This window comes from Magnolia sinica, chromosome 19 (genome assembly GCF_029962835.1).
Source record: "Magnolia sinica isolate HGM2019 chromosome 19, MsV1, whole genome shotgun sequence".
In the NCBI taxonomy this organism is placed as follows: Eukaryota; Viridiplantae; Streptophyta; class Magnoliopsida; order Magnoliales; family Magnoliaceae; genus Magnolia; species Magnolia sinica.
The window spans coordinates 38,741,391-38,769,211 of NC_080591.1; the positions used below are offsets into that span (position 1 = coordinate 38,741,391).

The 27,821-nt window shown below is 39.3% G+C and overlaps 1 long non-coding RNA gene across 1 annotated transcript; it reads right to left on the reverse strand.

Moving 5' to 3' along the window:
• Positions 1-9,108: 9,108 nt before the first annotated feature.
• Positions 9,109-24,255, reverse strand: LOC131234502 (uncharacterized). Its single transcript, XR_009165727.1, has 3 exons — positions 24,061-24,255; positions 10,517-10,623; positions 9,109-9,411 (listed from the first exon to the last, which is right to left on the reverse strand). It is a non-coding gene; the product is annotated as an uncharacterized LOC131234502 (long non-coding RNA).
• Positions 24,256-27,821: the final 3,566 nt, after the last annotated feature.

Here is a 27,821-nt window from a genome sequence, read left to right on the forward strand (position 1 = left end):
AGTCAAATAGATGGTCGGTTGCCCCCTCAGATATTGATGCCGACATAAAATTGCTCCCTATATATAAGAAGATTATAGTTAGTCATATTGTCAGTCGTTTCTCCTTACCACTGGCAAGGGTGGTATCAATCGGCCTTAGAGTTCATCTCGGCTAACCGTTGTAGGGGGTTCAATGGGTCGTTCTACCTCTTGTTCTGTGGGGGACCTGCTGGCAGGTTGCACATTCACAGACATAAAAAATCTTTCAAAGAAAGTTTCAACACCCTGGGAACGACTCTACTTGGGGTCTGTTGCCCTCTACGATTTGTCATGGATCTCCTTGCAAGGCGAGGATGTGATTCGCGACATCTTCGAGGTTTGGTCATTGTGAGGAAGATCCTGCACCCACATCAACGACTTCCAACTACTCTTCTTCGTTGTGTGGTTCCCATATAACTTTAAGGAGAGAACTAGCATTTCTCGCTCTACCTACCATCTTCCTTTACCGAGAAACATTAAGGATAAGAAATCGTAGTCCCATTGAGCATGCCTTTTTTTTCTATTCAATCAAACACAAGGCCACACTTGTTAACGAATAACCCCTATTTGGTCAAACATGTGTGATTGGGATAGTATAGGCATGCCAGAGTCGTTGTAACACCCCGGTTTTCATAACCCGAGTATAATACTTATTTCTCGAAAATCAGAACTTTAACATTTAAAATTCAAGTCTAAATTTAAACAATCTTGTCAACAATCAGAGTTAGAAACAATTACTAATGGAGTAAACTGTGCAACGAGCAAAAGTTTTTCATTCATAACAAAAATCTAAATGTAATACCCATATAAGACTTATACAACCCAAATATCAAAAGTACACTAATCTGAAATGCAAATCTATCAACTAATGATGAAGCTCAATACGTCCTATTGGGACCTCGTCTAGTTCTCAACTACCCAATCATTTCCAGCATCCAAGGGAACGGCATTGGCCCTACACCTGAATTAACCGATATGTTTTGATAGCGTTAATGGCTATCGCAGTGGGAAATACCCTATAAGATTACACACTCATCATTCATAATCCAGTATAGTTCGCAAGACATGAAAAGAGATATATTAAACAATAAAATTTGAACTCATGATCATATACACAAAAATATAGCCAACCAAGATTATTTCACCATTACGAAAAGCGTTGCAGAACCCACAATACGAATGAACATATCAAGATATTCAGATAATCAACGTGTGACCTTCTACTTCACACAGAAATTATGTTGTATGCGAACTCTGTGAGATTATTCAAAAATTAACAAGTGAACTTCAGCTTCACCTGGAAATCATATAGAACTCCGCAAGGTGACTATAAAATCAATAAATGAACTTTAGCTTCACCCGGAAATCATATGAACTCCGCATGGTAGCTAGAAAATCAATAAGTAAACTTCAGCTTCACCCAGAAATTACAATATAAGTAAACTCTGTAAGGTGAATAGAAAATTCAACATATGAACTCCGACGTCATTCGAAAATCATATGGAACTCTGCAGGGTGACTAGAAAATCAACAAGTGAACTTCGGCTTCACCCGAAAATCATATTGAACTCTGTATAATGATTTAAAAATCAATAAGTTTATACAAATTAAACTATTAAAGCCACAAAAGGGCAAATATTCCATCAAAACCACATAGGGCAAATATTCAATCAAAGCCATATAGGACAAATATTCAATCAAAGCCACAAAAGGACAAATATTTCATCAAAGCCATAAAAGGACAAATATTCTACCAAAGCTGCAAAAGGGCAAATATTCCATCAAAGCCACATATGGTAAATAGTTCGTCAAATGGTGTAATAAAAATGGGTTATCCCCAAAAGCTGCATAAGCGCCAATGATCCACAATATAGTAAGCCCACAATAATTTCCTTTTAATCCATCCAACAGAAATGTCCATTAGTTAGAGAATCTCCAAAAATATCATTAAGCAATCACAAGTGGCAAACATCTAATTGATTAACATATTTTGTAACTTGAGGTAACATGTGGCAATCAAATCATTCATGCTTATCAGAATTCAAGAGGTATGTTAATCATTCAATTCAAGAGTTAATTGCATAATAAATTAACATATTCATATAATGAGATAAGTATATTAATCAAGTCACTCAAGAAATTTTAAATATAAGAGATTAAAACATCATCTACAACAAGATTAATGAAATTAAGTGGGAACCTTAAAGGTCGAATCATCACCTCTCATATCAGATTGCTTCCTATCATTGTAGGTATGTGTGTATGCACTTTAGGATCGATTCCTTGATTCAACCCGAACTAAACTTGAATTGGACTTGGTTCATGACTCGGTCAAACTTGATGTCGACTCAGATTCGACTTAGTTGAACTTTAAACGCACCAACAACTCTTGTTGCATGATCAGCCCACACTAGGGGTTTTCCAACCCAAGCCTGACAACCCTAGACTCAACTCAACCCCAACTGAGCCATTCAGCGAGTCGACTCAGTTGAGTCAACACACTCCGACTTCGTATCTTTCTTCTTTTCTTATCTTCTCTCAGCTCAACCCACAGTGTCTGGACTCAAACCAGATCCTAACTCGGCCCTGTGTCAAATCCGAGTCAATAGCGAATTACGTACTCGATGAGATCAGTTGAGTTAGCCCAGTGGTGGCTCACAACCCCTGCCTCTCTCTCTCTCTCTCTCTCTCTCTCTCTCTCTACTGGAATTCTAGCTAGACCCGAACCAGCCCCAATCCTAACTCAACTCGGCAGTGAGTTGCCACCGTGAGTCGTAAACTCAGCTTCATGATCTCACACACACTCTCTCTCTCACCCCTCTTTCTTCTTCTCCTCTCGACCAACAGAGCTATAGGGCAACAATTGAGCTACTGGAAAACTCAGCTCGATTTGAACTTTGACTCGTCTTGAGTCAGCTTATCTTTACACACACACACACACCACACAAACTCTCTCTCTCTCTTTCTCTCTCTCTCTCTCTCTCTCTCTCTCTCTCTCCTCTTGCTTATTTTCTCTCTATCTTCTTTCTCACGACTAGACAGGGTCTGGACTCAGCCCAAAATCGGACCGCGACTCAACTGAGTCAAGCTGGTGCGGCACTTATGTATCGACTCACACTCAACTCTCTCTCTCTCTCTCTCTCTCTCTCTCTCTATTTTAGGAATGGGGTGCCCGAAAATGTCTTTATATAGGGCCCTATTATTCATCTTTTATATCCCTCGGGCATAACTAATCAGGTGATTAATTATGGGTTAGTTGGTCTAACACAATAGTTTGGGTTGCTAAACCCAGATTTTGTTAGCATGGCTTTAATCTAGCTTCACTGATGGTCTCCTAGCAACTAGGCCACCGAACAATCGACTCTGATTGAAAGGTGGGATCTTCCAGAGGAATGGTGAATTTTATGGTCGAACGAGGAAGATGACTTCCCCAATAATGGCATAATTGAATCAGATGGCTGAGCTCTAGATCTAATACGTTTGGATGGCCTAGATGGGTATATTGGAGTTTGTGGGGCCCACAATATGGATGGCCATTAGCATTTTCTTAATGGGTTCGGGTTCAACATGCGGTGGCAAATTAAAATTCAAACGGTGGCTGAGAAAAACCTAGCAACAATCTAGAGAAGCCTTCAAGCTCTCTATGAAGGTCTGTTTGAACACATGAGATGGGTTGGAAGGGTAATAGACTGTTTCGATTGTTTTTAAGACAACTACTTCCAACTGCAGATGAAGCCCTAGCACGAGGGGCTGATATTCTCTCTAATGGATGGCTAGGATGGTTAAGAGGAGGATGCATGCAGATTGCCAGTTAGCTTGCGAAGGAGATTTCTGATTTTGAAAAATGCATGCGAGCAATTTGATTTGTGCCTAATTTCATGTGTACGCTCGTGTGTGAAACCATGTGAAACCTATGGGATTTTGATTGGACCTTCATCACGCACACGATGGACGGTTCGGATCATCCATATGGATGATCATGGTGGGCCACGGCAGCTGCAAATGAACATTGTCTGGTCGAAATCGGCTCGGTAGGAAAATGAAAGGAAAGAAGAAGATTTCCTTCTTCGGAACTGTCGGGTTTGACCCAACTTTTGGTCTGGTGCACTGCGGGTGTGCGCAGGTTGTGCACACGCATCCTATGTGTGAGCCCACAAAGATGTTTTGTGAAATCCACTCAGGAAGTGATTTTTTATTCAAATTGTCGATATATGTAAATTTGATGGTCGGATCGATTCCAAACCTGATCGTTAATAACTGCTAGAGTTCTCTGCCTAATATAAAGGAAACATAATAGTTTCCTTTATAAATGTGTCCAAATTACTTGTTCAAGGAATGAATCTCAACGTTGAGTGACAGTATACAACCCAATGATTGGATTGCTTGGAAGTTTAATTATCAACAATACTTACTGTTTATAATCTACTATAAATTAGATTCTTGCTAGTGATTTGAAACTAGGTGGCTTACTTATATGTTTAAGTTATGATTAGATGTGGATTCTAAATTTTAGGTTCCATGGTCTGATGGATGGGTGAATTGGATGATCCAAGGTTAGACATTGACAATGGACAGTTTGATTTATCTACCAAAGTGATTGAAACCCTAAAATTAGATTTCTCCAATGATGTGATGGTTCATCTTGAAAATCAACAAATAGATGACTTCATATACGGGTGATGATTACCCTTAACGGTTGGATTTAAGTAAGAGTGTGGTGAACAGTTCAATAAGCTAGGTATTTATTGTAACACCCGATTACTAAAAAAGTACAGGGTGTTACAATCTACCCTCCTTAAAGAGAATTTCATCCACAAAATTCAACACTTTTATCTTAAATGGGATTGAGGACAATCTATTTTATTATGTATCTTAACATTCACTACTTTTCCCATGAAGTACTATTGTATGTGTAATTGTTCACGGCTAACTACTAGAATTGGGTTTGTTACAGTCATATTCAACTCTAGTTTGATTGAACGCTTGCAATCCTGGGTGATAAATCAGTCATATGATCAGACATGTGAACGTTGACCTGACTATCCAACCACCAATATTGCGGAGGGGATAGGAGCTTTGCCTGACGAAACCCCATACTTTGAGAGTTCCATTAGAAATTGCCAGTACTTTCTCCACTAGAGAGTCACTTCAATACCTGGAACTACTGTCTAAAGATGCAAAAAAAAAAAAAAAAAAGAAAGAAAGAAAAAAAAAAGAAAGAAAGAAAAGAAGGTATGATCCATACTTGAAAGTGTCAACATCTCAAGCAATTTATAAGGGGAGGATTAGTCCTTCTGAGTGGATTATTTTTTGCCTATATCCAAAAACTTTTCTTTTAATAGTGATATGGAGCCTTAGGTTTCTCAATAATGCAGAGATGAATTAAAAGAATTTAAATTAAAGGATAAAATGCTTATTTAATTAATTTATAATTGAGGTTCAATACAATCATCGTGGAAATAAAATAATCTGAGAAATAAATAAAAGATAAATACATGAACCTTTATTAACAAACAATTGAGGCCGATGGTTAGCAGGATGTACCGGGGTGTGATCTTCCAAATAAGGACTTGGTTTATTGGGGATCTGATCACGGTGAGTTGTGGATATTTATACTACTCCTAAACGCACTACAACGATAGCGTTGGACAATAGCGATCTAAGAAATTCCAAACTTTGGACATTCTACAGCAGGACTACACAGAAGTAGAAAAATGAAAAACTAAAAGATTGTGTGTGACGAGGGCTTTGAGTTCTTCATTGTGTATTCCTTATACAGCTTGAGAGGTGGCAACCCTTATTGGGTTTCCTTGCTAGTTCAGGATCCTTGAAGGTTATGGGATTAGTCTATGTCCTAGCTGAACTTGGATTCCTCATCACATCTTTTGATTTCCTTCCATTTTGGGAGGAATCGACTTCTCAAACTTTTGTAATCTTCGTGGAAGCATCAATACTCTATGAAGAGATTTCCCATTTTGGTAAGATTGTATGAGATAGTATTGCCAAATGTATCTAGATTGAGATTGACTTCCTATCTCAGTTGAGCTTTATAAGCTTGTCAAGCATGTTGTTCCCACCACCCATGTTATTTATGCGAATGTTAGGTGTCTCTTGTCACAGTGTCTTGTCTACAAGCGTGTATGTGGCTCCGAACCGTTTTACTTTTGACAGATGACTTATCGTATAAGGATACGAGGCCAAATGAGTGAAATTTCATCCATCATTACTACGTAATGCAATATGTGGCAGTATCGCATTGGTCCGTGACAGGTGTAAACAGCAACCAATGGATGCAGTGGTGGGTATAAGACAGGCATGACACCTCCCTATGTGCCAAGGAGGCGGATCGCGCACTGCGTATCTCGTTACGCTGCTTTGTGGGGCCACCACGGGCATGATCCCATAATTGAAGCATATCCACAGCTACCGTGACACAGTAAACGATGGGAATTGAACGCCGACCGTTGAAATCTTTTCAGAGGCCACTGCTTTCCCTCCATCCATATCTGTGTGACCTTATGAATAAGTTAGATGCCAAATAAACATCATTGTGGGCCCTAGAAAGTTTTCAACAGTTGATGTCATTATCCCCACTGTTTCCTACGGTGTGGTCCACTTGAGTTTTAGATGTGCTTCAATTTTGGTCTCATGCCCTATAATGAGCTGATAAAATGGGTGGACGGCATGGATAAGACACATACATCACAGCGGGCCTCAGGGAGTTAACTCAGTACGCAATACCCATCCCTGTGCCAGTGCTCAACCGCTCATACTCAAGATCTAAACTGGTAAGCCACCACTGTACAAAAGAAGTGGAGGTTTTAAATTGTTGAACTAGAACTTGAAAGATTAATGCACTCATTTCAAATTCATGCATAGGGTAGGAAGGGAATGCTTGATGTCATTCATCACATGGAAAAGGATGATTTTAACCATTTGATTGATCTCATTCATTTGACACAAGTATACCACAAAAGAACCTTGATACTTTTTTGAGCTGGCCTGACCCTGACCCAGTGCTAGCCTAGCATGGCCTCGTTTGTCCCTTAGGGATTGGGCCAAGCTAGGGCTCCTGGCCCATTGCCCCAGTAGTGGCGCCAGGCCCAATTTTACCAAAGACGTGGGTTGTGTAATCAGTAATTAATTGTCAGTAAACCCTATGGGGCCCACCATGATGCATGTGTTTAATCCACGCTGCCGCACAACTTTTTTTTAGAGCTCATTTTAGGGGATGTCCATAAAATTGAAGCACATCCAAAGTTCAAGTGGACTATGCCACGGGAAACAATAGGAATTGAACGCCTACCCTTGAAAACTTCATTTGGGTGAGGGGCACAAAAGTTCTGCATCAAGCTGATGTTTTTTCCCCTTCATCCATATCTGTGTGACCTTATATATGGATTGAATGAACATCACTCTAGACCTTAGGAAGGTTTCAACGGTGGACGTCGTTATCCCCACTGTTTCCTGTGGTGTGGCCCACTTGAGATATGGGAATGCTTCAATTTTGGGTTTATGCCCCAAAAATGAGATAGAAAAATGGATGGACGGCCTGGATAGTAACACATACAAGACGGTAGGTCCCACAGAGTTTACTCACCACGGTATAGCACGGTTAGTTACTACACAATCCGCATCCATTTTTACCCAGGGAACATCTGCAGCGTGGGTCTCCTTGATGAGTGGCTTGGATCTCATTTGCCATGTTAACAACACCCACGAAAAAAGAAAAGACTAAGAATGATTTTGAATTTCAGTCCATGCTCGATCCACAGCGAAGCCTCGGTCACCAATCCTGGGGGCCGCTGGTACAAAATAAGGCAAGTATATCAATGCGCATATCCTTGGGAGAGCAAATATTTCCTTAGAAATATAAGAGCCTCTCTCTCTCTCAAAGATGGCTCCATCATGGACGGTCCAAATAAGTGACCAGACTCAATTATAATCAATATGCCCCTTCATCCTAGCCACTAATCGGATATTTAAAATCATCCAAACTGATTTTTACCAGGAGGTATAAACAATCAAAGATGGGCCCTACCTGATTGGACATTTTCTATTATAATAAATATGGGCCATGCAATTTCCAGGCCATTGATGGGAAGGTGGCATCCTGATGAAAGTAACTTTTACAAGGGATGTCAATCGAAGGCGCACCCCACATGATGAACGGTCCACATAAAGGATCAGACCTCTTTTAATCAATATGTACCATCCATTCTCCTTTCCATCGATCAGATGGTTAGAATCATCCTTTCCATGTGATGAACGGTCCAAATCATTAATGGAAATTCTCTATCAAAATAAATTTGGACCATCCATTTTCCTAAACAATCATCCTATGTTTATGATCATTTGATCAAACTGATTCTGAAGGTTGGATCAATAAGCAAAGGTGGGCTCCAGACGATGGACAGTCCAAATCAAAGCTGTAGTGGTCGCTTTAGTGATGTTGGAAGAGGACACAAACAGTTTTCATGGAAAACTTCATTATCAGAACAAAGCTGAGGAAAATAGTTTTCATTTACCAAACAGGCCAAAATGAAGATGTTTACCTGCACCATTCTCCTCTAATCTCAAGAATGATCTACAATGATCAGAACCATATTTTCAGGACCCACATTGGGTGGGCCACTGAAAATGACAAGATTCAAGTGATCTCCAAATGACTCAATGATGGCTAATCAATGGCCAGGTGCGCTCCATTAATTGTAAATTTCGAGTTATCTCCAATTTCAGTATGTATACGGTCTAGATTATGGTGAGATTGGGCCTCAATCTGGGGCTCTCCATCATTCCAGAGCAAACCAACCTAACCAATCCAGTTATGAGAAACAGGGCCCCACCTCAATCCTTGAAACCAGGGTACATACGACCAGTGTGTGGCGATCCATGTCGTTCATCCAGTGGCCTGCTAAAGAAAAATGGCCAACCGTTCACGTTGTCAATAATCCCATTTATTGTGTGGGACCATCCAATTGGTGAGACTTTTGGATCATGGCCCATCCACAGCGGGGCCCACTGCATGTAAAGTGTGTGTGTGTGTGTGTGTGTGTGTGTGTGTGTTAGGGGCGGAGCAAACTCTAGTAATACACTACGGAAGGGTCTCTTTTCTTCAAACTTTTTCTTTCTTTTGAGGGGTTTGTAGTTCTCTTTGAAAAAAGGAAGGAGAAAGGTGCAGTAAGAAAGAGTACAACTTACATCTGATTCTAAAAGATGGGATTGGGATTAAATGGCATCCAATAGTCAAGATCATGAATTGCATTTCCTGTCTTCTTCTTCTTCTTCTTCTTCTTCCTTTTCTTTTTTCTTTTTTGTCAAAAGGGTGGGGGAACCATATATGAGCCTTCATCCAAGATTCCATCCTGTGAGAATCACCAGAGATGCACAAGCCTGCCAGTGGGAAAAATAGAGTGGATTGTGTGAACCTCGGTGATGTGTTGACATCACCAAGTTGTGGACCCCACCATGATGCACTTGTTATGTCCACACCATTGGCAATATCATTTTAGGGCATGATGAGCCCAAAACTCAGCCAAATCCAAAGCTCAGGTGGACGACACCACAAAAGCCAGTGGGAACAATGATGCCCACTGTTGAAAATTTGTTGGCTTGATCTAAAACTTTTGTGGCCCACAAGAAATCTTCAACGGTGAGCATCATTGTCTCCGATCCTTCCTGTGGTGTGGTCCACTTGAGCTTTGGTTCTGCCTTATTTTTGGGCTCATGCTCTAAAATGAACTCGCCAAATGGATGGACAGTTTGGCTATAACACACAAAACAGTGGGGCTCACAGAACTTGGTGACATCAACACACCAACAAGGTCGGTGGTGTGTGGTACACCACGCAATCCACTTCCATGTTTTAGATCCATGTTTTAGATTTGTGCAAGTGGGGCCCATGGTTCTGCAGCATGCTCTAGACCAATGGGTATGAAGGATCCCATTGTGGATGGGTCATTAACTCAAAGATCTCCTTAACCGGTCCCACTGGTTACAAAAGTAAAATCCCAGGGGCACAATGTTTTTTCACCCTTTTGCTGTAGGTAAGTTGCACTTGAACCTGAGACATCAATGATGAGAGGATGTCTGCCTACCATTGGGCCATGGCTTGAACCCAACCGCCTTAACACTACTGCAACGCCAAGATCAGTATTTTACCAATCATCTTATGTGCTTTCTAAAATAGAAACCTATCCCATTGAGCCATGAACTCAGCTCCAAAGGACTGACTCTGCCCATATGCAATAAATAGATGCATTTTCATTCTACATAATTCACCAGAATATATCATAAGAAATGTCAAAGGGCTCCAGTCAACATCATGTGACCGTTACACATTATGGGGTTGTAAAGATTGTTACAGCGCCCCAAACGGCCCCTACAACGGTCGTTACACCCCGTATCTTAAAGGTAGCGGTGGTGGCCACCGTTACCGTTACGTAGTACCTTGGATGAACAGTAACAGAGATATTTGTTTTAGAAGAATGAAAATTACCAGAGTCAATCCGATGGTTCTACAGATGATGAGTCTCCTCTGCCCTTCCTCTCCCTCCACCGAGCCCATACCCACCTCAAAACCAAGAAACCTCCAAGAGCATACACCTGAATCACAAAACACAATATATAATATTGCAGCTTTTGTGTCTCTTTCTGAGAAAATGTATCTATTATCAATGATTGTCTATTGCCAAAAGGTGCATTTCACTGGTTAAATGGCAAGGCCTTTCAAGAACATGTAGTGTATCCCCATGCTTGAGCTTGTATAGTTTTTTCCCACCCTTAATTTAGTTTTTATTGAATGAAAATCAAAATCTACCAACCAAGGTATTCCGTATCGGTAACGGTGGCCGTAATGATCACCACCATTACCGATACGGGGGCGTAATGACCGTTATGACCCCCATAACGGTTGAATTTTTTTTGCCCGAAAAATTTTAGAAAAATATCTAGAAAATCCAGAATAGTGTAAATATTCCAAATATGTATGCACTTTTTTTATTTTGAACATGTTTATGATAGTGTAACAGTCCACTCTTTGGTGAGAGTGTTGTATTGAGCTCTCTGGTGAATTTACGAACATGGTTATGCCTATAATAAACACATATCACAATCAAATATTAGAACTAGAAATTGGAAAGAAAAAAAAAAGACATACCATTTTTTTCAATTTTTTGAAAAAATGGCCCTCGGAGCTTCTATTTGCTTAGATTGCTTCAATCTACAGTTTTAATCCTAAAAAATATAGTAATAGTGGTCGAAATCTGCTGTAGAATGATCTAGGAGAGTTATGAATTAGAAAAGTGAAAAAATGAGAGAAAAAATGGATGCAAATTAGACAAAAAGGGAGGAAGAAAAAAATGTGGTCGTTTTTCGACTATTACTGGGGTAACTATCATTATGCCTCGTAACGGCCGATACGATCCCAAAAAACAATTGTCCCATTTCACTCCCGTATCATGTAATGGTCATGGCTGCCTATACGTATCGGCATTTACGACCATATCGTAACGGATACGAAACGCCTTGCTGTCAACTGATCCCTTCACCTTCGATATCAAGGGATAAGTTGATAACCAGTTTCTTCAGGTGGAGCCTCCGGAAAATGATCCCTGGCCATTTACTAGATGGACCTTACTGCAGAATGGTTTTAAATAGTGGTTTTGAGTGCAGCTTGCATGGAGAGTGAAACCAGTACCATTCTCCACTCCCCCGGGACTTGTTTTCCATGTATGCTCGTTTTGTTGCACACCAAAATTGAGATGAATCGACCAAGTTGACTCGGTTTCAGATGATATTTGACAATGCACCATAGACCGGGGGGGTGGGGGGGTAGTAGTCCAAAAATCTCTCTGTTGTTTGAAAGGTCCTAATGCTTCATTTGTGGCCTACAAGTAGAGGGTTAATAAAGAGGATAGAAAAATGGTTGGCATTCAATGTAAAAAGGCCAAAGATCCTGATGACTTTTGGGCATACCCCAACGGTGATGCAGCCTATGAGATCGATGGCCAGGTCTCCTATCATCGGCCCACTTGTACAAACTCAAGGCCCACGGACACCGTACACATCCTCAAGATGGGGATCATATAATTCCTCTAAAGAAAAACTAACTAGAAGTAACTCATTTAATACAGGAGTTCTCATCCTTGTTAGGTGAATGGCACCTCGGCTATTTACCGTCCTGAAAATAGAGAGAAACGAATTCCATTTCCCTAAAAGGTTTGATATATGGATGTTCATCCAATGAGAACAAATGGTCCTCCTAAATAACAGAGTAGTCAATGGCCTATTAAGTGTGTAGGAGCAACACAAGTGTACCCATTTTTAGGATAGCCTTGTAGATTCTTGTATCAAATGTCCTGAATCAGCTGTTTCAACTAGCTAAGGGAAATATTTTTGCCATTTTCTGGTCACTTGGAGGTTCATTGCAAACCATGAGCAGAAAGACGGCAGACTCGCACCCATGAGGAGGGGCTGTAAACTATCTACGCCAAGACACACCAGGAGCATAACCACTAACCAAGCAGCCCAGTAGAGTATCTGACTATTAAGGGTGTGACTGTTGGACTATCATATGAGATATAACATGAGAGGAGATACAAGAATCCTAGCTGCGCTTCCAGGAGATATAACAAGAATCCAAGCTGCGCTTCCAGGAGATATAACAAGAGAGGAACTACACAATCAGATACAAAGTGCAAGAAATCATAAGGAAATACAAGCAATCTACAACTAAAGGACAGAGAATCCAATCCTCCAAATTTCAGGTATATTTTCTGAATAATGATTCCCACCTTGGAGTAGGTGCACAACCTTCTCAATTTTCATTTCATTTAGGCAAGCAGACCAGCAGAAAGACTTGATCCCCCGAGCATAAGTTGTTGTGACAACCAACACAACTGCTCTGCAGTTGTGCCAAAAAAGGCTTGGCTAGTCGATGCATGCTCCCATCATGCTTTAGTCAACAATGAGTAATCTATCAATCTCATAGGTATGAAGAAGCAAGTATTGATCAATGTATCAATGGCATCAGACAATACTCATTGGTATCACTTATGGGAGATATGAAACCTCAAAGTATTCCCAAAATTTCTTATGTACCGAAAATAATACCGCCACGCCAATACATATGCCGATATCGCAATATTTGTGATAGATATCACAAACATTGTGCACCATTTGGGATATGTTGTAGACATATAATTGGTAAAGATTTGTGATATTTGACTGAAACGAATGCAAAACGGTAGAATATATATATATATATATATGCCCAACTTCTTTTGAGATTCTCTTTGTAGTTGTGTATTAACAACTCCACTTGAGTTGTTTCACACCAAAATACAAATTTGGAGGAGAAATCACAGTCAGAGGAATTTCGAAGCATAAGTTTATCCAACACCACATTGTTTTGTTCCCTAAATAATGGTGAGTATTGTGCCTAGTTTTTCTTTCCATTTTTTTTTTCTTTTTCTTTTTCTGGTAACGTTTTGAGTTCTAAGTGTGTAATCATGTGTCTTTATCTCCTAACACTTCACTACAAAATTCCACCATTTTCTTAAAGCATCCCAAATGTTTCCCTCAGACTACGAAGCATTACAAGATAAATATGATATTTCCCAATGCTTCACACCATGTTTCTATATCCCAATGATGTCATACATAGTGTCATAGCAATACATAAAACACTGGAAGCAAGACGGCAGATGTCATCATACTTCTCCAAAACAAAACAATAAATTTATTAATGAAAAACTAGTTCCTGATATGTGTGTGCGCGCGCGAACCCGTAAGTGCTCCCCTACAAACCGTAGCATAAGGGAGGTACGCGCAATAGGTGCTCTCTAGTATTTGTTGAAAATTTCCAGGCCTCTCTCTCTCTCTCTCTCTCTCTCTCTCTCTCTCTCTCTCTCTCACACACACACACACACACACACGCACGCACGCACGCACATAGTGGTCGACGGACTCTATGTTAATCGTGTAGGGGAGTGGACCATTATGCCACCATAAACATGGTCAAAACAAAAAATGAATACATATTTGGAATATTTAGAATATTTTTGGATTTTCTAAAAAAAATCCGGCTGATATGGGGTGCGTAACGACTGTTACACCCCCATACCGACCGTTACCTGTATCGGTAATGGCAGCGACCGATATAGCCACAGTTACCAATACGACAAACCTTGATTAAAACAAATGGCATCGACTATATGGCACAACAACTACGAATGCGTTGGGAGACCTTCCATTTGTCACTTGCTACGAAGAAAAATGTCTTGAAAGACACTAGGCAGTTTAAGTCTTGAAGAGCAAGTGTTGTTCCTCCACACAGTTGGACTTAATGTCCGAAACAAAGTCATTGGACATCGCTTCACACATTCTAATGAATCGGTAAGTTGACATTTTAATAGGACACTTCATGCAATTGTCTATTTATACCCTTATTTTGTTAACGTACCTATACCAGAGACCCCTCTTGAAATTTCATTAAATCCTCACTGAAGTACCTATAAGACATGGTTGTGATCACCTTATTCTAAATTATTTCCATTCTTCAAATCTTCTGCTAATGCGAATCAATATTCTATCTAGATTTGCATTGTGCCATTGTCAAGACTCACATACCGGCTTTCTTACCCTCTTTTCAAAATCCCAGCTTCCGATATATCAAATGGGTCATCTTTGAAAATGTAATGGTCTTCTACTCATTTGGTATGAAATTTGTGTATGTTTTGAGCAGATGGGATGGATCCACTTCCGATATCCAGACTTGTACACATGATCCATTGTCGATCTCGAACAGTATATCCACCCTACATGTAATGCTTGTATTTAACAAACGGTAGATTACATTGCTCTACATATTTATCTATTGTCATTAATGTGGGAAAAAATTATGTAGCTACCATTGGGTACACCCACTCCCAGGGTTTCATGGCTCCCTATAGAGGCGTACATTATCATTTGCATGAGTATCGAACCAGGCGAACACCAACCAATAAGTTGTTTAATTACCGGCATGCTCAACTAAAGAATGTCATTGAACGCTACTTCAGTGTGTTGAAAGCTTGTTTTCCTATCACGAGGACAGCTGCACAGTTCAAGCTCTGAACAAAGTGAAGATCGTGCTAGCATATTGTGCCCTGCACAATTTCATTTGGATACTAGGTCAAGGTGAAATTGTAGAGGGTGGTAATGGTGAGACTGATGTTCAGGAGGACATCACACCTTGACCTATTGTTGTTGACATAAACAAATAGAAAATTGTTAGTGAGCATAAGGCAACATAACAGGGAAGCATGGTCAAGGAAGATGGACGAGATTGCAAATGATCAGTCTCCCATCCAAATACCCGTAGATGAACAATTTACAATGGCTTGGTGTATCAATCTTGTACACTATACTTTGTGTTAACACTGTCTGTATTGTGATTGTGACTTATGATCAAGGTATTCTGCATTGGTAATGGTGGCCGTAGCGGTCACCACCATTACCAATGGGGGGGTGTAATGGCCCCTGTAAGGTTTTTTTCCCGGAAAAAAATCTAGAGAAATATCCAGAAAATCCAAAATAATATAAATATTTCAAATATGTATTTATTTTTTGTTTTGAACATGTTTATGGTAGCATAACAGTCCTTTTTTTTTGCGAAGGTATTTTATCAAGTTATCTGGTGAATTTATGAACATGTTTATGTGTCTCTAATGTTTACACATCACAATTAAGCATTAGAATTAGAAATCAGGAAAAAAAAAATGCATAAATACCTCTTTTTTCGATTTTTTGAAAAAAGTCCTTCGGAGCTTTGATTCACCCAAATCACTCCAATCTATTGTTTTATCCTAAAAACTATAGTATGAGTGGTCGAAATCTGCTGCAAAATGATTTAGGAAAGTTTTTGGAATGAGTAAAGTGAAAAAATAGGAGAAATGGATTAAAATAGAAAAAACTGATTGTTTTTAGACCGTTACAGGGTTTTTTTCAACCATTACAAGGTAACAACCGTTATACCCTATAACAACTGTTATGGTCCCAAAAAACCAACCTGCCATGTTTCACCCTCGTACCGCATAACGGTTGTGGCCATTACCGATACATATATCCATTATGACCGCATCATAATGGATATGGAACAGTTTGCTTATGATGCCTAGCTGCTTGCATGCGTTGTTCATACATTGTTCTTCATATTATGCTCTCTTACTTTATGGGAACTTTCGCTTTCCTTAATATCGTGCATAACATCACATGCATAGAGTAATTTGCTAATGTCATATTTTTACATGTAAAGGAATCATGTACCCTTTGTGATGATTTAGATATACCACAAACCTATAAGTACCATGACTACCACAAAGTAGACCTGCACACCTACACAATCACCGGGCACATACCCAACCAAACCCAGCCCAATTCATTGTTATTTGTGGAACTTGGGTATAGCCATTCACACACAGCTTGTTTTCTAACTCATATGTAAATGTCTCATGTTGTTTCACCTACGATAGTTAAACAGTTTCTTTTCTCTCTTTCTTTCTTTCTTTTTCCTTTTTTTTTAGATTGTTAAGCAGTTTATTCAATGCACTAATACTAATTTTAATAATGTTGTGGTGTACAATGAACCGATTCTACATCATATTCATAGGGTGACACCTAAGTATTTATGAGATGTGGGACAATTGTCACCTGCAAGTTGAGAGGTTTAGCGGATGTAGGAATAGGCCATACCATTCCTACATGGAAGTGTTCATAGCGTGGACTGCTTTCAATGGACCAGATCACCATTTGATTGTTGGGACTAGGGAGTGCATCTAGGCACATAAATTCTTGCATTTGGTATCATTATAAGTCGTTGTGAAGTTTCCAAGTGCTGAAAATGTCTGTTGCTTGATAACCGATTGTATGGTAATTGGTAAATGTGATCTAGGATGTAATTGTTCATCAATGGGCGACATCCAAGCACTGGAATCTTAGGTAGGAGAATAGGTGTTGCGGAGCACCGAAACATTTTTTAGGACTAGGTACTAACATTTTAACTGCATCCAATCGAGGTTTATGCACCACAGGTATGGTCTATAGTGGATTTCTAAGAGATTCCGAACAATGAAATCAGTGGTCAAATGCAATAGAAATAGGAGACAAGTATTGCAATTCGTAATAATTGCACTATTACGTTACATTACTAAGGTAATCTGCAGTCCAAACAAGCCCCAGGTGCTCATCTCTCTTTTTAAAGTATGTGTTTGCTAAAGTTGGATCATATGCCATAGCAAAAATTAAGAATAGCATCCCCATCTCGTTTCTTCTACCAAAAACATATCCTCCATATGTGCTCTCAAATACTCTACTTCTTTCTACGTGACCATTTAAGTCTCCTCCTACAAATATCATCTCTACATTCAAAATTCCTTGCATTAATCTATCTATATCCTCCTAGAATTGTCTCTTGATTCTATCCTCTAACCCTAACTATGGTGCATATGCACTAATAACATTGATTATTATTATAAAACGAACTTTATTAATAAAATCCTATCACTCTCTCTTAACATCTAAAACTTTATCCTTTTAAATCTTTATCTACCACTACCCTTACCCCATTTCTATTATTGTCTTTTCATATATACCAAAGTTTATATCCATCAATTTCTCTAGTTTTAGCCCATTTCCACTCAGTCTACTAAACACAAGCTATGTAACTCTCCTTCATTTCATCATATCTACTACCTTCATACTCTATCTGTAAACGTTCCTATTTTCATGTGGCAAGACAAATCCAATCTCCTAGACTAGCTTCTTTACCAGCGTCTGTCTAGAATGGTGCAGGAACCCTTACCTACTTCTCACAAAAACCAGCCGTTGTGACAACATGTCACTTCCAGGGACGCCCTAGGCAACCCTTGCCTATTTCTTAATACACTCGAGTTCCCGTTCCAATGCAACGCATTGCTTACAAGGAACGCCCTATCATGAGTTTGGAATGTCGTATTGTTCATATTCACGATGAAAGTCGTGGAATAAATTTGATGCTAGTTGTCAACCTAACACAACCCTCCCCCTTTATCCAGGCTAGGAAACGATGATGCCAACACAAAACTCTCACAAGCACAATGTAATAGACTACTACATAGGTTGACTACAATCAAGTGCTATCAATATTCTATTACATAGGCCGATTAAATCAACATGTCGATTACAATTGATGGTTTGGACAAAATGATCACAAGATGATATGGCAAGAATCCCCCAAGCAGTTATGGTCCGGTTAGGTCCAACTAAGTATGAAGATTTTTCTAAAGACATGACTATATGTCCTCCAAGGCTCCTAGGCAAGGTGACCCACTCGCTCCCTTCCTCTTTCTGATAGTTGCAGATGGTCTCGGTCGTATGTTGAGGAAAGGGAAATCGATTGGTCTATTCAATGGCTTCAAAGTTGCCCCGTTCAGTCCCTCTGCCACCCACGTTCAATTCGCAAATGATATGCTTCTCTTTTGTGAAGCCTCTATTGATGTTGTTGTCAATATAAGGAACGTTCTTAGATGCTTTGAGACCATTTCAGGTCTCGTAATTAACCTTTTCAAAAGCAAAATGATGGGCATTAATATCTCTTCAAGATCTTTATCTAGTCTTGTTGAGGTGTTTGGGTGCAACGCCGGATCTTTTCCATCTTCTTACCTTGGGCTCTGCCTTTGCATTGACAAACCTATAAACATCTCTGGGACGTGGTTATTGAGAGTGAAAATTACCCCCCTAGAAAGTCATTATTTGTCTCTTAGGAGTCGTCTCACACTTATTAAAGCAACTCTATCTAATCTCCCCACTTATTTTCCCTCTTTGTTCCGTTGTCCATTAAAGCAACTCTATCTAATCTCCCCACTTATTTTCTCTCTTTGTTCCATTGTCCAAAGGTTGATTTAAATAGTATGGAAAAGTTGAGGAGAGATTTTCCATGGGATGGAAATTTTGATAGCCATAAGTTTTGTCTTCTTAGTTGGTCTAAAGTCTACAAGCCCTACTTAGAAGGGGGTGCAGGAATCAAGGTCTGGGTAGATGTTAATTCCTCCCTCCTTAGCAAATGGCTTTGGCGCATCAGCACGAAAGAGGGTAAATGGTGGAGAGAAATTCTTGCTGGTAAATATGGTATTGAGGGAGGGCGGTTTTCTAAATCTTCCTCCCTGTATAGAGCCTCAATTGTCTGGAAAGCCACTGTGAGCTTGAAGCCTCTTTTCTTAAAAGGAATTTCTTTTGGCCTTGGAGATAGGAATCGAATTAGATTATGGTTGGAACGATGGATATTAGATAGACCTCTAGCCATTGTTTTCCAAAGTTTGGCCAAAATTACTTCAAACATATCATTGTCTGTTGCTAATTGTTTTTCGAATGTCACTTCAAGAGCCTGGTGCCCGCCTTGTAGGAGATCCTCATTGAAGGTTGAGAAAGGAGAGTTGTTGGAGCTCCTGAAGCTTATTCAAGGAATCCAGCCTTCTCCCAGTGAGGATGATTCCCTCTCCTGAGCGCTTTCCCCCTCTAGCAGTTTTTCATCCAAGTCCTTCGTATCATTTGAGGCATGCCTCCAGTTTAGGATTCGGTTCCCTTCTTTGTCTGGTGGTATGAAGTCCCCCCTAAGGTTGTTGCCTTCATATAGCTCCTTGTTAAAGGGAGAACGCTCACTGTGGATAACCTGCAGCGTCAAGGAATGGTTCTACCCAATGTTTTTATTCTTTGCCTTAGCAGTGCAGAGTCTCTCAGTCATTTGTTTCTTCACTGCCGTTTTGCGTGTGAAGTCTAGTTGTCTATCCTTGTTAAATTTCACACACCTTTGGTAATACCTAGCTCAATCTTCAACATGTTGTTAGCGGTGTTTCAAATAGCGTTCGTAGCGTAGCAGTAGCACTCATAGCATACTAAATAGCGTAAATCCCCTGTAACATCGTAGCCAAGGTGTTCCAAAATGGTAAAAGTGGTCGTAACAGCCACCATCGTTACCATTATGATATGGGCCGTAACGGCCGCTACAGTCCTTTTTTTATTTTTTGAAAAACTGTTACAGGACCGTTACAGACTGTTACAAGACCATTACAGGGCCTTTATAGCCTGTTTTTTATATAACGGCCATTTCGACCCCGTAACGCATAACAGTTATGACCGTTACAAGACCATTACAGGGCCTTTACGGCCTGTTTTTCTGTAACAGTCATTTCGACCCCGTAACGTGTAACGATTATGACCGTTACCATTACGTAACGGTCGTTACATGACCGATCTTGGATACCTTGGTCGTAGCATACACTACAACTAAGTAGCGTCATAGCTTACGCTATAACCACCTAGCGTGTAGCATACGTAGCATACGCTACCATTTTTTTTTTATTACTTTATTTATTTATTTACGTTTTCTTTCTATCTAATGTTCAAGTATGTGACACTTGTATTATACTTAATACTTTTAACTTGTGGGATTTTTATTTCTTTTGATACTAGTGACTTGTGATTTCAATTAGACATTACTAATTAAAGTGGTTTGCTTAGAAAGTTGATGATGTGATAATTATTTGATTTGCTTTATATATGTGGATTGGCTTTTGATAAATGATAATCAATAACTTGTTTGAACATACTTGAAAAAATGAATCATCTTTTAGGCAATTTTATATTTTTTTCCCCCTTTTTTCTCACTATATATCATATTTTCCTTATTTTTAACTTAAAAACTAGAAGTATCATGTAGCTTACGCTACATGCTATAGAGGGTTGAGAGGTACACAACGTGCTACTGCTATTTAAAACACTGGTGTTAGCCTGGCATGGAGATGGAGTTGGTAGTAACTTCAAAGCAATTTGGTGCCTGGCTGTGATTGCGATTTTTTGGGCTTTATGGAGAGAATGGATAGCCGATGCTTTCGAGACCTCTCCTCTCCTCTAGAGTTTTGGATCAAATTTTTTAAGACCAAACAGACTGGTCTATCAGTCTCAACCTCGCAAACAACTCTCTAATTTCTCGCCTGCTAGGATAGTGTTGTTGTTGTTTCTTTCTGCTTTCTCTGGGTGTCCCTCTGGTTCAAGTTGTATAGTTGGTTTTTCTATTTTTTTTATTGTGTGTTTTGTGTTGTATAGTCGGTTTTGGTTTCTTTGTTTTGTGCTATCTTTTGAGTTGTTTAGCTGGTTTTCTTTTCTTTTGGGCCTTGGCCTGCTTGTTTTTGGGTTGCCTTTCGCTCCTTTTAATAAAATTTCAATCTTTAAAAATAAAAAAAATAATAAATAAATTTAAAAAAAAATTACAACAAACCTCATCTGCCCATAGCCACCAGATAGAGTTCAAGCACTTGTCTAACCATGCTCTTGGATTGCCAAAGACATTTTGGGGAGTTGTTGTGTTAACAACCTCAAGGAAGAGAACTAATGGGGCATTAAGAACCGCAAACAGAAAATTGACTCGCTTGTTGGAGTCCATCTTATTGGCTTGTCACTATGATGAGAAACTCACAACTTGCTGCAAACAAAGCAAGAATGTGCAAGGGACAGGAGGAACTCTAGCGCCCGATACTAGTATAAGGTCTACAAACCCCCATACAGTTGGTTCAAAAACAAAATATCCTTCTCTTAAGCTGAAATGAAAGAGAGGTGTGAGAAAGACCCATTATAATTGCAATGAGAAGTTTTCACCCGAGCATTGCTGTAAAGCACAACAATTCTTTCTCATTGAGGGAGGGGAATCGAACTTGGAGGAAGATGTGACAACCAAAACGACCAGGGATAATGCTGAAGAAAATCATGAGATTTTTTAAATACAAGTTCAAGGGATGATAAAGCACCACCTTGTTGCTGTTCTGATTAATTCGAGTAGCACTCACAACTTCATACATGCAGCATTGGCCCAAAAAAAGGTAGGAGGAAACATTAGGCATGATGATGAGTTTTAGGTTACATACTTAAGTTTGCCAATGATGCCAAGTTAACTTGCAAGGGTATGTATCCCACAATGTCATTTACAATTTAGAACGTTTCAAGGCCAATGTACAATAGTTTCCTCTTGATGTGTGCAACTTGGTGTTGGGGACGCACTGGCTCAGCACCGTTGCCCTCATCATTTGGGATTTCACCAATCCTTGGATGCAATTTTCTCATGAGAATGAAATGGTACTGCTTAAAGGAGTGACTACCACCTTGCATGACAATGTGACGGAAGCTAATATAAGGAAGGCAATCCATTCGCTGGCTTTGTGCATCCTTCTTGAACTATACCACAAAACAGAAATGGAGAAACCAGATTTCCACCCCCTGAATCCAACACAGCTGCTTGCTGAACGTGTGGACATCTTCGAAGAGCCAACCAGCCTTCCTCCACTAAAAAGCCATGATCTTGCCATAAAAATGATTCTAGGGAGCCATAGAATAAACATTCAGCCTTGTCGATTTCCACAGTTTCAAGAAGAAATTGAAACAGATTGTTAGGGAGTTACTTTGAGCCGGAACACTAAGAACAAGTACCACCCCTATTCATCCCCAGTACTACTTCTGCGCAATCACGATGGCTCATGGCACATGTGTACTGACTACCATGCCTTATATGTGATAATGGATTGATATCTGATTATGGTAATTGATGAGTTTTTGATGAGCTTCATTAAGTCGCCTTCTTCACTAAGTTGGACCTTTGTTCAAGATATCATCAGATTTTGGTCCCCAAGGAGGATAACAAAATTGCATTTCGACACAAAATGGTCATTATGAGTTCCTAGCCTTCAGCTTAACTACTTAGTGTCCACATTTCAAGTTCTTATGAATGATTTGTTTTGGGCTTATTAAAGCCAGTTTGTCCAGTCTTCTTTGATGACATCCCAGTATATTATTGCACTTAGCAAGATCACTTGATTGTTGGCACATCTGAGGATCATATTCAACATCCTTCAAATAAATACGTTGCTTGGCAAGAGAACCAATTGTTGCCTGGTCAAGGAGCAAATATAACATATGGGACATGTTATCTCTAGGTATGGGTTGGTTCCTGGACCTAACAAGATATGACGAATGGTGGCTCGGTCTCAACCTAAAATTCTTAAGGCCATGTTTGATAGACACATAAAGGCAAGTTTGTATCATTTTAATTAATCGAAATTATGCATTGGAGATTATGATTGTTGGTTATCAAGATTATTTTTAATCCTTACCAAAAATAAATATGATGATCTCCGGTACATATAATTACGATTAGGGCCTGTTTGGATAGCGAATTACGACAGTATTGTAACATAAAAGCACCATTATTACGATTTTACAGTGTTTGTTTAAACACATAATTTGGTGATCAAATGCAGATGTAATAGGAGATAGATAAAGAAATCTGTAGTCATTATAAATTTACAATACTTTTCAGTAGAAATCTCCTATCCAAAAACAAGAAAAAGTGTACTTTTCCTTTTGATTTGACATCTCAGTAATCTAAAAGTATCATCATGGCAGTTTTACAATGCATGTCCAAACACAAGAATTTTCAGTCAAATTACTAGTTGAACAGGAGACTAAGTACTGTAATTTGTGACCATTGCACTATAAAAAATCATTATAGTCGTAATTCGCTATCCAAACAGGCCCATAACTAAAATGAGATGAACTCATTTTTAGAAGTCTGCCAAACAGGAGTCTAAAAAGAAGGTTACTTGGTCTCACTGGGTACTAGAAAAAGTTTGTGAAAGACTACAGAAGGATTCGTTTAGGTGAAGCATTTCAAGTGCTCAAAATAGCAATGACAACTAGCCCAGTTTTAGCAGTTATTGGTTTCTCCAAACCATCTGAGGTACAAAGCAGCGCCCCCATTCGAAATGGGTTTCAGCTCTCTTGCAGATAATCAATCCATTTCCTTGCTTCTCTTCTTCTTCTTCTTCTTCTTCTTCTTTTTTGTTACGTTCTGTTGTAAGATTGGATTTTATAGGAAACTCATTTCAGGTCTGATTTAAGTACCTTCCTAGCCAAATTCAATAGATTTCAACGAGAGAGAGAGAGAGAGAGAGAGAGAGAGAGAGAGAGAGAGAGAGAGACCTGCCACATGTTTCTAGGGCTCATGCCTTCTGAAGAGTCTTCTACTTCAAGCTTGAGAGATGGGAAGTCTTGCGGCCGAGCGTCTGGGAAGGTGACGGAGAGGGGACCCTGCTTCTTCCCTTCGTCTTCATCTCCTGCGACTGCCGCCATCCCACCTTCTCAAATACCAGAGAGAAAATAAAGGGTATGTCATTCCTGAGGGAAAGCTTATATGCCCATCACTGGACGGATTTACAAGCAATATAATCCTGGACTCGAGAACCTATGCACATCATACTGTGGGGCCCACCGTGACGTATGTGTCTTATCCACTCCGTACATCCGTTTTCCCAGTTCATGCCAGGGCACGTTCTTAAAATCGAAGCGTATTCAAAATTCAATTGAGCCACACCACATAAAGAGTGCCAATTGAACGACTGCCGTCCAAAACTTCCCAAAGACCACATAAGTTTTGGATCAAGCTTATGTTTGTTTTTTCCTTCATCCGGGTCCGTGACCTTATGAACAGGTTGGACGACTCGATTGTTTCAACATTAGTTGCCTATAGTCCGCTTTGGCTTTGGACATGCTTCAATTTTGAGGTATGCCCTTGAATGATATATAATAACGTATAGACCGGGTGAATAAGACACATACATTGATAGTGGCTTAAAGAGTGAAAAAATTAACATAGAGGACACTATCTTTTTATGCCTTTTTTTTTTTTTTTTTTTAAGGCCGAAGACTTGTGTTGCTAAAGTAGATTTTTTAGGTAAGGAAAGAGGACTTTTGACAAAAATATTCCTGATTTTCAAGTAAAAGCAGTTGAAATGGTAGGGGTATTTTCATCTTTATTGGGTTGTTCGTACAGTTAGAAATCTAGTTTGATAAGGTAAATTTTGTTCGGGTCGAAAAAATGAAGGTGAATGTAAGGTCGAGTCTATAGTAAAAAATTACCCTTAAAAAGTTTAGTCACACTGTACTCGGTACGTTTAATAGTGCTCTTGTTCTTGGTTTATAATTGTAAACGCTATTGTGGTCGATTTTACTTCTTTCGATTGCACACATAGGTGTGTGGAATTTTCTCAAATGTAAAAATAAAAATAAAAATACATTTGATTTTTTAAGTCATCATTAGTTAAATAAAGTTTAAAATATGCAGCTCACTAGAAATCGTAAAATCACTTATGGATTAGGGAATCATGAAATTCTCTGATTCTTGTTATTAATCTGCGACCGTTGATTCGAAGTGAGGATCCCAATGATAGAAGCTGAAGGGATCAAGTACCCTCTTTTACACACACAACGTGCCGTCTTTATTCTACAGGATTTTATAATTTTTAAGAAGATTTAACAGAATTTCAACATTATATACCTAGTTGTGCTTCACATAACCCACAAGAGGCTGGGCAGGCAAAAATAGAAGTATCCTAGCGATGCTGCTTAGAGTCAAATGACTCCGGATAAACTATGTAACAAAGAAGAATAATGAAAAGGAAAGAAAAAGAAAAATATGAGTTGATGATACGGATATATTATAAACGTATAGAGTGAAATGTGATATGATCTTGATTAAGATGTGAGAAAAAATGAAAGATCATGCACCCTTCATGTTCAAAAGGGATGGTTAAAAGTCCCCGATTCGACTTTACTGACTTCTTTAGTGGATTGTTTTCCCCAAGGCTAACTTTCGAAATTGGAAAGGGCCTTAGCATATATCGGAATCTCTAATAGGAGAAGAGGATAGAACCCTATTATGTTGATGCCTTGTATTCTACAGGGGCACGGTCGACCGTGACTCACTATGAAAATCATGGTCGATCGTAATGCGACTGTTGGGTTTCATGATTTCACGCGAAACAGTCTATTTAAGCCTGATTTTTCAAGGCTTAATCTAATACGAGTATTTTCTCTCAAGGGCTAGGGTAAAGGGCTTGAGAAGGATTTCTTAAGGCGTATAGGGGTTTCCTATAGGTACGTATCATAAGGGGAGATCAAGTACATCTGTAATCGAAGAAGGTAAGCCAGTACAACTGTAAGGTTTTGATTATAGTAGATCTCTGTCGCTTTGTGCCATAGTTTTTTCCCCACAATGGTTTTTTCACATAAAATATCGTTGTGTTTGTTTGGTTATCGTGCATTATTATATTGTTTTATCTTCATTTATCGTGCTTCCACAAAGCGCATGGATTGGCGGTGGTGTTATATTCGAATTTCTAGCACCTAGTGTTTGATCCGGGTTTGTTGTTCGCTCGGGTTTACATTATCATGGTGTGATACAGAGTGGGTTCACTCACAATAAACATGTCACTTATTCCTCACTCCTTGTCACTCCCCGGCGTTGGATTTATAAATTAAGATTGTTGGCTTGTGGTGGGCCGACAGTGTGACACTTGTTCCTGCTTTGAGATTTCGGCGTCTAGGCATAAAGGATGTCGGGTGGTCATTGCCTTACAGAGGGTCAACGGTCCACGTAGCACCATTATGTTTGACAAAATGGGTTCCTTAACACCTTACTGGAAAGGAAAATAAAAGTAAAGATGATGATGTCACGTCAGCTTGTGGCGAGACTATTGTTTTTATTTTATCGATCATATATATATATATATATATAATCTCTTCCCCAAGTCACATCCAATAGCGAAATTAGGAGCTCAGGCTCCATTTTCGGGGTGTGACATTTTGAGGCATCTTTTAAAAAAAATCTCCCAACTCACATCTCTGAATTGATAAAAGCCAATCTAAGCAAGCAATTCAGGAAAAGAATGATCAAATATCGAACACTTAACATTCAACGGAGTTATACTTTGAGAACTTCAATTTTACTCATCCACTTGGACTCATTGCTAGTGACATGGTTGAGACCTTAAACTGATAGTGAGCAATGATAGGTCCCGACTCCTTAAATAATAACAGTATAGGTGTTAAAGCCCTTAAAGAGCAATCTAGTGTCAAAAAATGGCTAAGTTGTGACACTTTGGGTTACTACAAGTCCTGTCACACTGGAGAAGAATTCGATCATGATGTTCAGATGCTTGACCTATTCAATACCCCAGGAAGAGGCCACAATGGTTGTTTCACAAAACTCTATGTTAAAAGCTTCTCTCAGAGGCCAAATAGCAGGAATGGATGAAGGACTATTGGCGAGGTAAGCTTGCTCAAGGGATCTTGCAATGTGAAATAACCTGCTAGGCTCTAGGAGGAGGTGTTGAGGATTCATGAAGCGATTTTGTAGTAGACTAGCATTTACGAAGTTATCCATTCCATGACAGCTGGTAGCTAATAATGCGGGTTCGATTCCCCTACCCTCTTCATTTACCTATCATGTTGTGACCTTTCAAATGTTGATGGAGTTTTAGGCTCTGTTAAGAATACATTCCATTTTTCCTACTGTGAGATGAGCATCTGCAATGACACGAGCAAATTTAGGAGTATAAAATTGTAATATCTTGAGTTTGTGTAGTCAATCATACACACTTGTACACACACAAACCTACCTCATGAGGAACATAGAGAACACTTAGAAATGCCATAAATTAGAGTATCATCATCCGTATACACAGTAGAAACATTTAAATTTTGAGGACGAAATTATTTTAAGGGGGTAGAATGTAATGACTTGGGATTTAGTGCATATGCATGCGAGCATATACGCTCACATTCATTCAAGCTATAAATCTATCAATTCATCAAAGCATTCATGCAGACATGCATCCATTAATCCATATAAGGTGTGATTATTAATATGCTTAATTAATCTATTTAATGTGAACTATTGATTC